The sequence below is a fragment of the Schistocerca cancellata genome, chromosome 1 (assembly GCF_023864275.1).
Source record: "Schistocerca cancellata isolate TAMUIC-IGC-003103 chromosome 1, iqSchCanc2.1, whole genome shotgun sequence".
NCBI classification, from domain to species: Eukaryota; Metazoa; Arthropoda; class Insecta; order Orthoptera; family Acrididae; genus Schistocerca; species Schistocerca cancellata.
Genome location: NC_064626.1, coordinates 701,802,117 through 701,817,224, shown reverse-complemented (window position 1 = coordinate 701,817,224; position 15,108 = coordinate 701,802,117). Strand labels below are relative to the sequence as shown.

The following is a 15,108-nucleotide window of genomic DNA, read 5'->3' as shown; positions in this document are numbered from 1 at the left end:
AGTTCACGGTACAGAGAATAGCTTGAATAAGATTCTGAAAATTACAACTGTCACCAGCATTTAAAAGACTTGGTATGTTTCGCACCAGAACAGAGATTTTGTGAGAAATCCGTCTTAGAAAAATGCTAGTGCCGATTATATATTTTTTCAAGCGTCATTGAAGTGATTTTCTGTAGCGTAAGGTTTTCGAACGAATCAACCTTAGTCTGAACAATTATTTTCATGTCACATCAATATTAACATTGTTCTCGTATATGCCAGAGTTTAATACCAGGTACCCACCACAAAAGAAATAGTACCTCCATATAGAAAAAAAAATCCACGGCTAATTTAAGTCATGCTCAGAAGTCAGGTATTCTAGTTTGAGGTACGGTCCGATATAGGTTCCGGCATCGGCCTGGAGTAGCGTGGAGACAGCACAGCAATTCCAACGTGATTCTGTTATCCCATTTGTCACCGTTCGCTTGAGGCATACCCTTCGTCCTTCTACAGGTAGACAATGATATCTTTCTTCGTAACGAGGTTATCCGGACGTTTCACTACTTATCTGGATGTGAAGGACGCTCACCTACACAGATGTCGAAGACAAAGTGTGTAGCAGCATGAGTAATTTTGTGACGCGTATCTAAGCTTCTGAAAATCTGGACGACAAAAGGATTAGTTGCATCGACTCTTACGCGTATGTGAAAGGACTACATAATTCACTCAACTCTTTCTCTGCAGTAACTGAAACAAGGCTTTTTTCCTACAAGAATCACTGATTAAGTTTGTTACGTCTACCAGCTTGTGTTACTTTAACTGACGATGTGTACGAAATGGAGATGCTTCGATTTTCACGTTTAACAGTGTCTCAAGACATCCGCGACGATCAACTGAATTGCAGGTCTAACACAGAAAAGATTATCTTAAAAAGATAATCTTTTTAACTTAGCTTTTATGAGTTCTAAAAATCTGAAGTCCGCAAGTTTTTGACAATGGAGAACAACTGTACACAAATTAAATGCTATTAAAAGTACGCTGGGCTGCATTTACAATGAATGTTTAAACAGTATGTTTTGAGTCTCAGACAGTTGACACCATCGCTGCAATGACCATCCAGCATTGGTCGATTATAGCAGAATTCTTTCTCATGTTATGAAATTAATTATGGTCTTCTGGCAATTTGAATAACGTAAATAAAACTCCACAAAATAACCAAAAGAAAACAACCAAGGGACATTACAGGGACATTAAATCTGGGCAACGCACTGGACACACATCAGTATCTCTTTGACCGACGCTATGTCACTTGAGGTCTGGAACAAGAAGTTGTGAAAAGCAAACGGTACTGTGTCCAGCGGTTCCGTAAGTGTAGCACGCAGAAACTGATGTTAGCTGTTAAACTGATAACCTGCTATCGTTAAGAGTGCTGGCCACACTATAGTTTCTAGAAGACTATTACCGGCCACTCCAGTCCAAACATTTACGAAAAAACCTTTGTTAGTGATTATACCGATCGTGAAAATAATTGGCGAGAACAAAATTGGCTATTTCCACGAGTGCGGTATTTTTCGACACATCTACTTTTTAAGAACTTCAGAGCTTTAGAGAAGTACTGTCACCATTATACAGAAAAATCTACCTTTAAGTGTGTTAGATTTAAACGAGTTACGGTAGTTCCAGGTCCACCAAAGATAACGAAGTATCACAATAGAAGGTTGTTGTTTTGGTGGTGGTCGTCGTCGTCGTTATTATTATTATTATTATTATTATTATTATTATTTCTGTCTCAGACGTTATGTCTGATTAAAAATGGAAAGTGACGCAGACCTTGATCAAGCGTGACTTCCTTTTAACTGTACGGTATATGTTACATTGCATTTAGGAACTTTCGGGTAATTGAACATGTATCAATAATTACAGATTTCTGCAGTTGTATATATACGTTTGGATGTAGCTGTATTGCGTCGATGTACTGGTGGATATTGTGTGGTAAGACTCCTGTAGTTGATAGTATAATTGGTATGTCAACTTTATCCTGATGCCACATGTCTTTGACTTCCTCAGCCAGTTGGATGTATTTTTCAATTTTTTCTCCTGTTTTCTTCTGTATATTTGTTGTATTGGGTATGGATATTTCGATTAGTTGTGTTAATTTCTTCTTTTTATTGGTGAGTATGATGTCAGGTTTGTTATGTGGTGTTGTTTTATCTGTTATAATGGTTCTGTTCCAGTATAATTTGTATTCATGATTCTCCAGTACATTTTGTGGTGCATACTTGTATGCGGTCACGCGGTTCCAAATTGATGCGCTTAGAACCGCACGGCCACACCGGCCGGTCTTGTTCTAGAAAGAATTTTCTTAAATTGTCTACCTGTTCATAATGTAGGTTTTTTTTTTGTCGACAAATCCTCTTCCTTCTTCCTTTCTGCTTAATGTGAATCTTTCTGTTGCTGAATGTATGTGATGTATTCTATATTTGTGGCATTGTGATCGTGTAAGTGTATTGAGTGCTTCTAGGACTGTGTTACTCCATTTCACTAATCCAAATGAGTAGGTCAATATTGGTATAGCATAGGTATTTATAGCTTTTGTCTTGTTTCTTGCTGTCAATTCTGTTTTCAGTATTTTTGTTAGTCTTTGTCTATATTTTTCTTTTAGTTCTTCTTTAATATTTGTATTATCTATTCCTATTTTTTGTCTGTATCCTAGATATTTATAGGCATCTGTTTTTTCCATCGCTTCTATGCAGTCGCTGTGGTTATCCAATATGTAATCTTCTTCTTATTATTATTTTTATTTATTTCTTCAGTCCGAACACTGATTTGATGCGGCTCTCCATGCTGTGCAAGCTTATTCATTTCCGAATAACTACTGCAACAACATATACGTATCTATATTAGTTTCTCAGTGGCCGCGAATTTCTACATTGCGTTCACTTCGGGCAGCAAATACGTCGCAGTGATTTTGTCGTACTCCATTTTTTTCCCTCTCTCCAATTACGGCTGTCGCACTATAATTTTCTTTCCTTTCAATTACGGCCTATTCGTTTTTATGCACTTCTTCCACATGAAATTATCATAAGTTTTCTTTCGTGATACTTGTCATGTCTGAAGCGTGGACTTTCCTTTTTTATGTGAAACAGACTGACTTCATATTGTAACTAAGAAATTAGGGTATCGGCCATGTGCGATGTTCTTCGCCTATCGATGCGCCACGTATTGTTGAAGTATAAATGGAAACCGCGGCAGCGCTCTTGGGTTTCAGCGTAGTCGGGGGTCGAGTGCAGAATTAAGATTATTGACGCCATTTAAGATTTTGGTTTACGACTCGTACTCGATGTAACTTCTGGCTAAAACGCGTAACTGCCAGGTACCTTGCAGGCTAGTGTGTAAGCAGACACGAGAGGAGTACTATAACACACAGATGCAAGACTAGAGAAAACTCGACCTGCACTGACAACGATGACCAGGTATTTTCGAAAAAGCCTCTGAAATTACTCCAGCTGTATGGATGTGACGCAAGGACAACGTAGATAACAAAATAGCAACAACCAAACAAATGATATTATTAATGAACAGAAATGCACTAAAAATGTATTACTCAAAATCAGTTGTGGGCTTGGCACGCCTTCGCAATATATTTCAAAATAAGTCTTTACTGAATGAACATGATGTTACCGCAAATGAAATGTAATTTACACCACGTATAGTAAAAAAGTAGGTAGAATTCTAAATTTCAATAACGCAGTGTAACACTAGCCGAAATATACGCTGGTATTGATCAGGAAAAATATCAGGCCGGAACGGTCACTGAAACAACGCGTGACACCGGTGCACTTAAACTGCGAACGGCAGGATCGTCCCGGAAGTGGCACGCCGCCGTGCGCCGCCGGATGTGGGGCGGTTTTTATCTGTGGACGTTCTGTGGAAACAGCACCTGGTATTTGAGACAAAACCTATACTTACAGAGCTCTACACGATTTTCTAAATAAACACGCACTCTTTAAACTTAAATACTACCTCGAAAACGTTATTGACATAATACGAAAAGCAACAGTCATATGGAAAACAAAACTTAACACAGACGATAGATAAAAGTCGATAGAAAATAGAAACGACATTAACATCGCTGGTAAGCTGTATATAATTTGTAAACATGATGAAAAATATTATTTAAAGGCAAGAACACATTTTATTAGCTTTGTAATTACACCCTGGATACGGAAAAAACAACACATTTACTATAAGAAAAACACAGAAGTTACACACAAGCCAAGAATAAAGATATTGACAGCAGAGTCATGGAGCAGCACATAAATATAGAAGTCAAGGAATTTTTTCTTTTCTTTTAACAAAATATATAGCATCGTATTAAAGAGCTGTCAAAATATGGAACTGTCAAAATATGACAACGTATTTTTACGTTTCGCTACCACAAAAAATACTATACTGGAACTTGCCACGGCTTGACTGAACATATTTAATGTAGATGAAATACTGTCGTCACTCTCAACTAGAGTTAAACACCAATGCAAAAATCCATAAAAACAGCAATTTCTTTCTTGTTACTGCCGACAATCAGGCCATCATCAACGTAGATTGCCACATAAAGGCTATTTCCATTTTGTCTACGATAAAATAGGCATGGGTCTGCATCACTGTTTGAAAAACCAGCTTTCTTCATGAACTCAACAAAACGTTTGTTCCAGCAACGTGGCGCTTGCTTCAACCCATAAAGACCTTTTTTTTAAGAAACGTACTCGGCCTGTATCATCTTCGAAACCTTCTGGTTGTTCCATATATACTTCATCTTCAAGTATTCCATTCAAAAAAGCTGTCTTTACATCGAATTGTTCTAGCAGCATTTTCTTTGAAGCAGCTACAGCCAACAGAGTTCGTATGGTGTCATAACGTGCCACAGGGGTAAAGGCGTCGTCATAATCAATTCCTGATTTCTGAATACAGCCTTTTGCAACCAATGTGGCTTTAAAGCGAGTACCTCCATTGACTGCGACCTTTCGCCGTAGAACCCAGAGGTTTTGCAATACTTTGGCATTCTTCGGACGGTCAACCAGCACCCAGGTATTGTTTTCCCTAAGTGATTGAAGTTCTTCACTAATAGCTTGCATCCATTCTTCCTTCTCGTTTGACTGCAATATTTCTGAAAAACAGTTTGGATCTTTGTATCCAAATGCATCAACTTTTGTTGCCATACAAAATTCACCACTTTCCATGCAGGTTGGTTTTCTTCGTTGTCTTTTATTCTTCTGTTTCTCTTCATTAGAAGATTCAGCAGCTTCTCCTTTAGAAATTCTGTTAATTCTTTATTTTCTTCAAATTCACTCGACTCTTGACTTTCTCTAGAAACGAGAGTGCAAATTTTTTCTTGAGTTTGGCTTCCTCCAGAAGTGTACAGCCTAGGAGATTTACATTGGTCATCTTTAGATGAATTCGGATCATTAAATTCTTCCCGAGGGACTTCAAATTCAACATGATCACTATGTAAATCACAAACAATTTCTGGCTTAAATTTTACATCGTGACTCATCACCACTTTTCTTTTAGATGGAATCCAAACTCTGAACCCATCTTTGTCATTAACATATCCAACAAGTCGTCCAAAAACTGCCTTATCATCAAACTTGGAACGGAATTGTTTGTTAATGTGAACATAGCAGCCTGTGCCAAAAATTCTGAGATGACCAAGTCGTCCTACTGGTCGATTAAACCATAGTTCATAAGGGGTTTTATTTTCAACTGAAGATTGTCCAGTACGATTTATTAGGTAGACTGCTGTGTTACATGCCTCTGCCCACAACCCTTTAGGTAATTTACTCGGATTTAGCATTGACCGGGCAGCTTCAACAATGGTCCTATTTTCCCGTTCAGCCACACCATTTTGTTCAGGAGTGTAAGGAGGAGGAATCAGTAGCTCTATTCCCCTGTCTGCAAGCAGTTCACTGACTTTCTTATTGTTAAATTCTTTGCCACCATCACAGCTAAATTGTTTGACGAACATGTCAATTAGTTCGTGCTTCATTTAAAAACTGCTTAAGCACAGTACACACTTCACTTTTGTGTCTTAAAAAGAAAATTCGACGAAATTTACTAAAATCGTCTTTGAAACATACATAATAATGCTTGCCTCCAAAAGATTTCGTGCTCATTGGTCCATTTACATCCGCGTGGATTAATTCACCAGTACTGGTAGCGCGTATTGTTCGTGTTTTGAATGGCAGCCTATGCATCTTTCCAACCGCACAGCCGTCACAAAATTCACCCTTGGCATCTTCCACATTAATGTTCTTTCCTTTTAAAATATTCTTCACATGTTGTTTATTCTGATGACCAAACCTTTCATGGTACACTTGCAATGTTTCGGATGAAGTCATCAAGCTCATACGATTCATTTTTGCATTTCTAACAACACGCATGTTCAACACATAAAGTCCATTTTTCACATAACCTGTCATAACAATATTGCCACTGACTTGTTTTCGAACACAGACATTATTATAACTAAAATTAGTACTGTAGCCTCTGCAGGCAATGGCTCTCACAGAGAACAGATTAGCACTTGCATCAGGGACGTACAAAACATTGTCCATTCTAGCATTGTACCATTTATTGTTTCGTCGGATTTGGATGTAAACTGTTCCTTGACCGTACGCACACATTTTGACATCTTGTTTCCAAATGAAATTACTTGAGGAACATCAAATTCACTATACGAAACAAAATACTGTTTGTTGGGAGTGATATGATTTGTAGCGCCACTGTCGCAATACCATTTATTTGGGTCACTGTGATTACTGGTAGGCCTACACACACCCATAGCGTATGAAGTAAATGCAGCGTGTTCACTGTCTCGCTTCTTCTTTTTTCTTTTATTGCTGTCACGAGTGTTCTGTGGACACTCTGCTGCCCAGTGACCTAATTGTTTGCATTTATTACACGGAAACTTCTGTTTTAATTGTGACTTCATCTTTACTTGCTGATTACTTGTTTGCCGTTTTCTTGTTTTAGAAACGACAAAAGCTGCACTTCCATTAACGTCTTGTTCACGCAGTTCAGTAGTACAGAGTTTTTCAGTCAATAAATTCAAGCTTTGCTTTTCTGTCGGTATCGTATCCCAGAGATCCTTAAAATTGTCGTAGTCTTTTCCCAGTGTAGACAAAATTCGACCATTTAAGATTCTTTCAGATAGCGTATTTTCTTCATGTTTTGCTAATTCATCGTTCAGGTCCACAAATAACTTTTGCAGTTTGGCCACATGTGCACTAATATCTTCCGATTCATCACGTTTAACACGGAAAAATGTTTCAATCAACATATTCAAACGCTGAGTACTGCTACGTTCAAATCGGGCGCGTAATTTGACCCAGATTTCTTTAGCATTCTTGCACGTTAAGACGAGTTCTGCAACAGGTTTACTTAACGCACTTGCTATAAGACTTGCTGCCTTTGCGTCGTCCTTGAGCCATTCTACATACGCTTCTTTTTGTTCACTTGTCGCATCTTGCGGCAACTCTACACGTTCACGTGTACCGTTAATAATATATTCTAGTCCATATGAACGTAGCACCATAGAAATATGCCATTTCCATTTGGCCCAGTCGTCAGGTCCTTCAAGCTTATCAATGCTGACTTTATAATCGCCGCTAGCAGTCATGTTTCTTTACAGACATACGCTCATTTCAAATATTGTTTTAATTAAACTGTGTTGTTTGCCTTTACACGTGTACTGGGCCCATAACCTGATGAAAAATATTATTTAAAGGCAAGAACACATTTTATTAGCTTTGTAATTACATCCTGGATACGGAAAAAACAACATATTTACTATAAGAAAAACACAGAAGTTACACACAAGCCAAGAATAAAGATATTGACAGCAGAGTCATGGAGCAGCACATAAATATAGAAGTCAAGGAATTTTTTCTTTTCTTTTAACAAAATATATAGCATCGTATTAAAGAGCTGTCAAAATATGGAACTGTCAAAATATGACAAGAACGTATTTTTACGTTTCGCAACCACAAAAAATACTATACTGGAACTTGCCACGGCTTGACTGAACATATTTAATGTAGATGAAATACTGTCGTCACTCTCAAGTAGAGTTAAACACCAATGCAAACGTAAACATAAAAAACCACGATTCACGTATAGAAAATCGTACCAATGTTATTTTCACAGGTCGCTTCATAATTGTAATGAAGCTGGAACAGATCTGTGGTGTAAATTACAAATATAGTTTCTTATTGCAGCTAGTTTTGGAGCTTTCATTTTCATTAGTCTAATAATGAATTATATTTCATTGCTCGTCTGTCACTGGATCTCAACAGGCACTACCGAGCAAGTTCGCCTAGTGGTTACAGATCGCCGCGCGGGGTTAGCCGAGCGGTCTTAGGCGCTGCAGTCATGGACTGTGCGCCTGATCCCGGCGGAGGTTCGAGTCCTCTTACGGGCGTGTGTGTGTGTGTGTGTGTGTGTGTGTGTGTGTGTGTGTGTGTGTGTGTGTGTGTGTGTGTGTGTGTGTGTGTGTTTGACCTTAGGATAATTTAGGTTGAGTAGTGTGTAAGCTTAGGGACTGATGACCTTAGCAGTTAAGTCCTATAAGATTTCACACAGATTTGATTTAGGTTACAGCTCTGGACTCGCATTCGGGAGTATTGAGGTTAAAATATCTGTCGGGACAGATTCTCCGTAGCTTCGCATAATTACTTGAAATTAATCTGAGGAATTTCTTAAAAGAATGTCATCTATGATTCCTTTCCATGTCCAACCAGAATGTTTCTCCGACTTATCTAATCCACCGCATGTGCAACAACCAAAGTCTTTTTTTGTTTCCTTCCAGCCTGTCTTCAGTGTGCAAAAGGGTATTTCCTAAATACCTCCTAGATTTGAAACCATTTAATGCGGCATTAATCTGTGTGAAATTTATTCACAGTTGCAAGGAAAGGTAATTTTAACCCATGAATTTTTTTCCTACGTCGTAATCAGTTACCATATGTCATTTACCAGAATATATTTGCGTGAATAGGTGTTTGCTGAAGCCATGTTCTTCATTAAATTATTTTCATTTTTATTTTCACAGTGGACGTATTAGCCCTGCGCTTCACGACTAATCGTGGGTGGGATATAGAAGTTGAGCTGTCGTTAGTTTCGTCATGAACGTAGCACGTGGTACCCTGTGCTTCGTTGATGGAATCTTGGGAAATTTCAGCTTTTGCATACATACTGCTTAAATGCGTGAGCTACGTACCCTGGGATGCTAGAGTTGTCGAGGTTATGTAACAGATTAAAATAAATTACATAGACGACCTACATTCTAGATTCTACACAGAGGAACAGTGCTATTATCTAAGGTTTGTTTAGAGCATGGGAGTTTGTAGCAGAAATGGAAAATGTCAGTTGATGAATACTCTCAGGAAGGCGCAGATAAGAACGACTTAAAATATGTATCGACATGTTTTCAATGATAAATCCAGTTATCTGAAATCCTTACGGTATTGGTGCCACAGGGATAACGAAGATAAGATTACAGCGCACAGTGCGGATAAGCATCATTCGTCCAACGCTCCATTCGCTAATGGAGTCGAAGGGAAAGCTCAACATTCTCCCAACAAAGGAGATATGCCCATGGCTGATAAAACAGCCTCTGACTTGTGTTGAATGAGACTCGACGACACTGAGTGGTGACGTATAACAATAAAACACTATATTTCGTTGATACTGGTCCTTTGCAGTAATAATATTGAGCATTTCATGAGCAGCACTTCTGTTTCTCTGGTCTAACTTAACTGGTTGCTCTTGTTCACAACATTTAAGTAGCTTGGATCGTGTACAGGCTTGCTATAGCAGCACGTGGACCGAACAAGAGATAAGGAGGTCAATCCACGAAAGGAACAAGATTTCAGCCTCAGAACACAGCACAGCTTATTAGCTGCCATAGCGGGAAGCTCCTTCCGTGCTAACATCATTTAAGAAGGCGACTAAGGATTGCTGGACTGGCTGATACGTTGTTTCTTTGCAGTGTTTGTGCATTGTTACCGCTCTATTCAACCAGGGAAGTCAGGAAAATTAGCTGCTGTTGAACAAGAACTAAACAATTTTTATAAGGGGCATTCAAGTAAAACCCGGTCATTAGTGTAAACTAAAGGTAACGATTTTATTAGCTTAAAAATATTGTTATACACAGTACACACACTCAAATAGTCGCCAAAACTGTTGGCACATTTATCCCATTGCGACACTAGCAGGTCGATTCCATTTTTGAAGAAGCTAGTAGGCTTCTGTCGGATCCAGGCCTGGACCGAGCCACACACTTCGTCGTCCGTTGCGAATTGATGTCCACGAATAGCTTATTTTAGAGGTCCAAACGCATGAATCACACGGTGAAAGGTCGGGACTGTACAACGGGTGTACAATGGGTTTTCTAGCGTTTCCCACCGAAATTGCTGCAATGTCGTCTTCGCCGCATTGGCCGTGTGTAGGCGGGCATTATCATGCAGGAGGATAACGCCATTGGACATTATGCCCCGGCTTTTCGACTTGATAGTCCGTCTAAGGTTTTGTAAAGTGGCTTCATAACCTTGGGCGTTGATGGTGGTTGCCCGTTCCAGGAATTCGACAAGCAGTGGGCCCTTGTGCTCAATAAAGGACATCATGACCTTACCAGAATTGGTGTGCATGTCCTGTGATTTCTCTGGAGGTGGTGAAGTCGCATGTTTTCACTGCTTGCTCTGACGCTTGCTTTCCGGTTCAAAATGGCGACGTTATGTTTCGTCACCTGTGACAATATGCGACAGAAAGCCGTATTCCTCCTCATGATAACGTTGCAGATGACTCAAAGCCAGCCCCATTCGAGTATTGCGCTGTTCGGCGGTCAGTTGGTGGGGAACCCACTGCGCACAGATTTTTCGGAAGTGAAAGTGTTTATGCATTATGGTGTGGGTGGTGCCCACGCTGATACCCAGTAGTCGATAGATCTCGTCCTCGGTGATTGTGCGATTGTCCAAGACTAAAGCATTCACTTCCGCAGCCATTTCCGGTGTGATGACACGATGAGCCTGTCGAGGACGAGCATCGTCTTCCAGTGACTCGCGCCCCTCAAGGAATCGTTTGCGCCATTCCACAAGACTTAAACGACTCAGACTGTACTCACCGTACACAGACTTCATCCGTCGATACGTTTCACGGCCTCCAACTCCCTCCGCCGCCAAAATTAGAATCACTCCTCGTTGTTCCTGCTTTCTCGCCTGCTTGTTTGGTAGTGGACGATAACTTGTGTGACCACCTTCTCTTCGGCGTGAAACCACTGGTCCTATGCAACTTTACGGCAGACCAAAATGTATACAACACACGAACAATTTCTATTACTTCAAAAGTTTGAGAAGTCTTATGATGCTGTGAAGTGTGTCAGAAGGTGAAGGAATATAATATAGGTATCCCTTATAGGTTGTATCCTATAACACGCCCGCGGTGCGCCCGCGTCAGTCTCTCTATCAACAGATGTTGCTAACATACCCGCAGTTACGAGATGCCAGCTTACGTGTAAGGCAAAGGTAGACGCAATGACCAGGTTTCATTTGAATGAACCTCATAGTTTGCAAGTAAGTGGTGTTAACAACTTGGTTCTGCACTTAGTGTGCTTCGATGGCTGAGTGGTTAAGTCTTTGACTGCAAATACGAACACCTGGTCTGTAATCCTCAGTTGGTCGTAGTATTTGTTCTGTCACTTATTGTTTTATTGTGAAAAATACAGAGTTGCGCTATGGGTCGGTGTCCACGTTAAACTACGGTCTGCGTAGACCTTCCTTGGTTAGTCTGTTCAGCGGTCAGGGACGAAGTACCTCCAAAAGGATCATGCCCGGTAAAACAGTGTGGTGTTCAAACTGACCTTCGGGTTGATGACAGTTTTACCTTACTTCCTATTTCCTCAGGAATGCGGTTTTCGTATTTGTACTACGTTTGGATTGTTTCCCGCCCCACTGATTAGGTCGGGAGAAGTGGCCGTTTTCTTAAACCATTTATACGAGGCCATTGGGAGTCTGATCTCTGGGTTCAATAAATTTAGTGCGTTTCCGGCTTTTAAATACTGGTCTTGTTACCGCATCTCTCTCTCTCCTCTCTCTCTCTCTCTCTCTCTCTCTCTCTCTCTCTGCCCCCCCACCCCCCCTGCATCCGCAATCCACTTCCCTTCTCCGCCCTTTTCTCGCTCACATCTCTGGCTCCTTGATTTTTATCCGTCCCGTCCCTGTTTATATTCGCCAACAAAATTATTTGCATTATTGAAAGAATAAGCTTTCCAATTATCTCAGATTTTTACGTGTAAAATTTGATTTAAAAGTTCCTTAGTTATTTCATTTTGCCTATTACTCAGACTGCTATGAATCACGTTATTTAAAGCTTCCTCAAAATGTAGTGTGATGTAGGGAATGCTTGTAAATCCTTTTCTGTTTGGCAATCAGATCTTTCGGTTTTAAGGAAGGTTTAAGGTACACGCTGTTACGTGGGTGCAGCGTTGTGGCAAGATGATTAAAGGTGTTTCATTAATCCTCTGAAAATAGCAGCTTTTAAAAAAGAACATAGTGGCAGGGGTGTAATTGTGTTTCCTGACGACGCTGTTTAACACATTGTTCAGAGAGATAAAGAATGTAGAAACAGACTACAGGAACAAAAAGAACAATAGGCATCTGTGCAAGACTCGACTCGCTACCATACGGGAGAATGGACAGCAGGCGAAGATATTAAAAGAAGTAAGACAGAGTTGTGGCTTTTTTTCTACAGTTATTTACTTTGTACATAGAAAACGTAATGAAAGAATTCTAAGAAATTAGTAATATAGGGGTAGCTATTAGTGAAGAAAGCTGCAAACGATCAGTTTGGCAGGTAAAATTGGGTTGTTGAGCAGTAATTACGACGAGCTACAGAAGGCGCTTCACCAAATGAATATTCGAATACAAAAGTGCGAAACTAAGATAAATAGAAGCAAAACAAAAATCATGAGGTACTCAAGGGATGGGAAACAGAACGCAGGCGCGCATATTGAAGGCGAAAAGTTGACACAAGTGACTGACTACGTTTGTGCCTCGCAAGTTGTACCACAACAGGTGGTGGAAGAATATCGGATGCTAAAGCTAGAGTAACCCGGGAGAAAGAATCACTTACCCAGAAGAGAACACTACGGACATCAAACGTTGTCTCCTTGGCTACGATTCTTAACGAGCTACATTCGGAGCATATGCATATTGTACGGAATTCTGAAGTTCCTATAGAAGGTTATGAGCTATCACAATAATATGATTTTTTTTCTCCTGCTTGTTGCCTTTGTTTTGCAAACTGTCTAAGATGGCTTACAGCAGATCCAAAAATAGGGGCAAAGAGGTAGGATTCTGCTGTATACCGGCAGAGTTGGGGAATGATGCATTCGACAAAGCAGCCAATGAAGCGGCTAAAGTAGGCGATGTGATACGGTGTGCTGTATCCCTGCATCGTAACATCTCATCTTTGGACAACAGGATCAAGAATGCCGTAGTGGGACAACGAGTGGTTGTAGGTGGTAGGTAACAAACTGGGGTCAGTAAAATAGACCACTCAGGCGTGGCGAGCCTCTTACCAGCCACAAGGATGGAAGAAACCAGATTAAGAACAGGTCATTATCCATTCACACACAGTTTTGTACCCCTGCAAAATGATCCACCAGCCTGTGAAGTTTGTGGAATATCAGTTTCGGTGCAACATATTTTAACTACGTGTGTTTCGTATGCTGACGTAACGCCATCTACTTGCTTGGTGATTTATCCACATTCTAGCTGACATCAGGAACAGTGTAACACATTTTACAGTTTTGTTATGTGTCACACCTCCTACCTGAAGTGTTGGAGAGTATTAGTCAATGAGCTCTGATTGGAGTTGTCAGCCACCCATGTAACAAGATGTGCGTCATAAAGTCAGTGTGTCATAAATAGGTTTTTCCAAAAGATTGATGGAGTTTGATACAGACGAATGACAGCTGAGATTGCAGACGTCAAACACGTGTTACTTGGGTGTTCACACTATGACGGACAACGCTGCGAGTTACTTAATGCCTTGATCAGAGCTGGAAGTCCCCAACCTAATCTGCGACGGACCTGTTTAGACAGCTGTCCAGAGCAGACTATGTCATTATTGCCCGGTTTCTGCAGGAAGCGGATATCCAGTTATAAGTGAGACACGAAGGTTACAGCGTAAGAAGTTGTGATATATGGACTTTGTTGAATGTGTCAATGTGCAGAGTGCACCATGAAGTTTACGTGGAATTGATGTATTTTCTGTGCCTGTGCCGTATATATGGTACTGTATACCAAATCTGTAGTTATCACTTCTCTGGCTAAATTGTTAATACCAGAGGCCAATAAATTGAAAACAAGAGCGGGAGAGACAAGGAACCTACTCAAAAGAGCCACTGCTAGGAGAAATAACATCATTAGTCACCTTTTCCTTCATTCATCCCAGTTCACTACTCTGATCTAGGGAGTAATAGAGGGAAGAATACGACTGAGAAAGGAGTTAATGGATGAAATTATAGTTAGCTGCAGATAGAGCGGCAAGAACATCTACCTTTCCTGAGGAAAATTATCAGCAATCCTGCAAATTTTCGGATTTAGCAGAAAAAAAGTACTTAAACTATCAATGTGTGCGCCTTTTTCTTTTCTGAAGAAGGCTTTGGCCAAAAGGTTATGTGTAACTGTTATTTCGCCTTGCCTGTCGACAACTCAGCGTGCCATCATTAAGGTGAGTAACAGTAACATTGTTGATATTTAACAATTAGTCGGACAGTGACAGGTTTTTACAAACTTATTTGTTTAGATGATATACCCTCCCGTTTTGTTACAGATCTTTTTCAGATGTGTTGGCCGCAGCAATTCTCTCGCCTTGGTACGCGTCATCCTTTTCGTTTTCTATTTTGCCCATAAGTTAGTTCAAAATAATCTTCTATGCGCCGCTGCGAGGCAATCACCCCGCTCTGTCGGTCTCCAGCAAGTGTTTGTTGTTGACAGTTCCTCTTTGAGAGAGTCGGCTGTGTTCGGCTGAATGCCCCTGCTCTCTCTCTCTCTCTCTCTCTCTCTCTCTCTCTCT

General features: G+C 40.3%; 1 protein-coding gene across 2 annotated transcripts in view; it reads left to right on the top strand.

Annotated features, from left to right (window-relative positions):
• The window catches only part of LOC126184626 (SEC14-like protein 1), a 211,154-nt gene that overhangs the window by 68,709 nt on the left and 127,337 nt on the right, over positions 1 to 15,108 (top strand). The window lies entirely within an intron of this gene.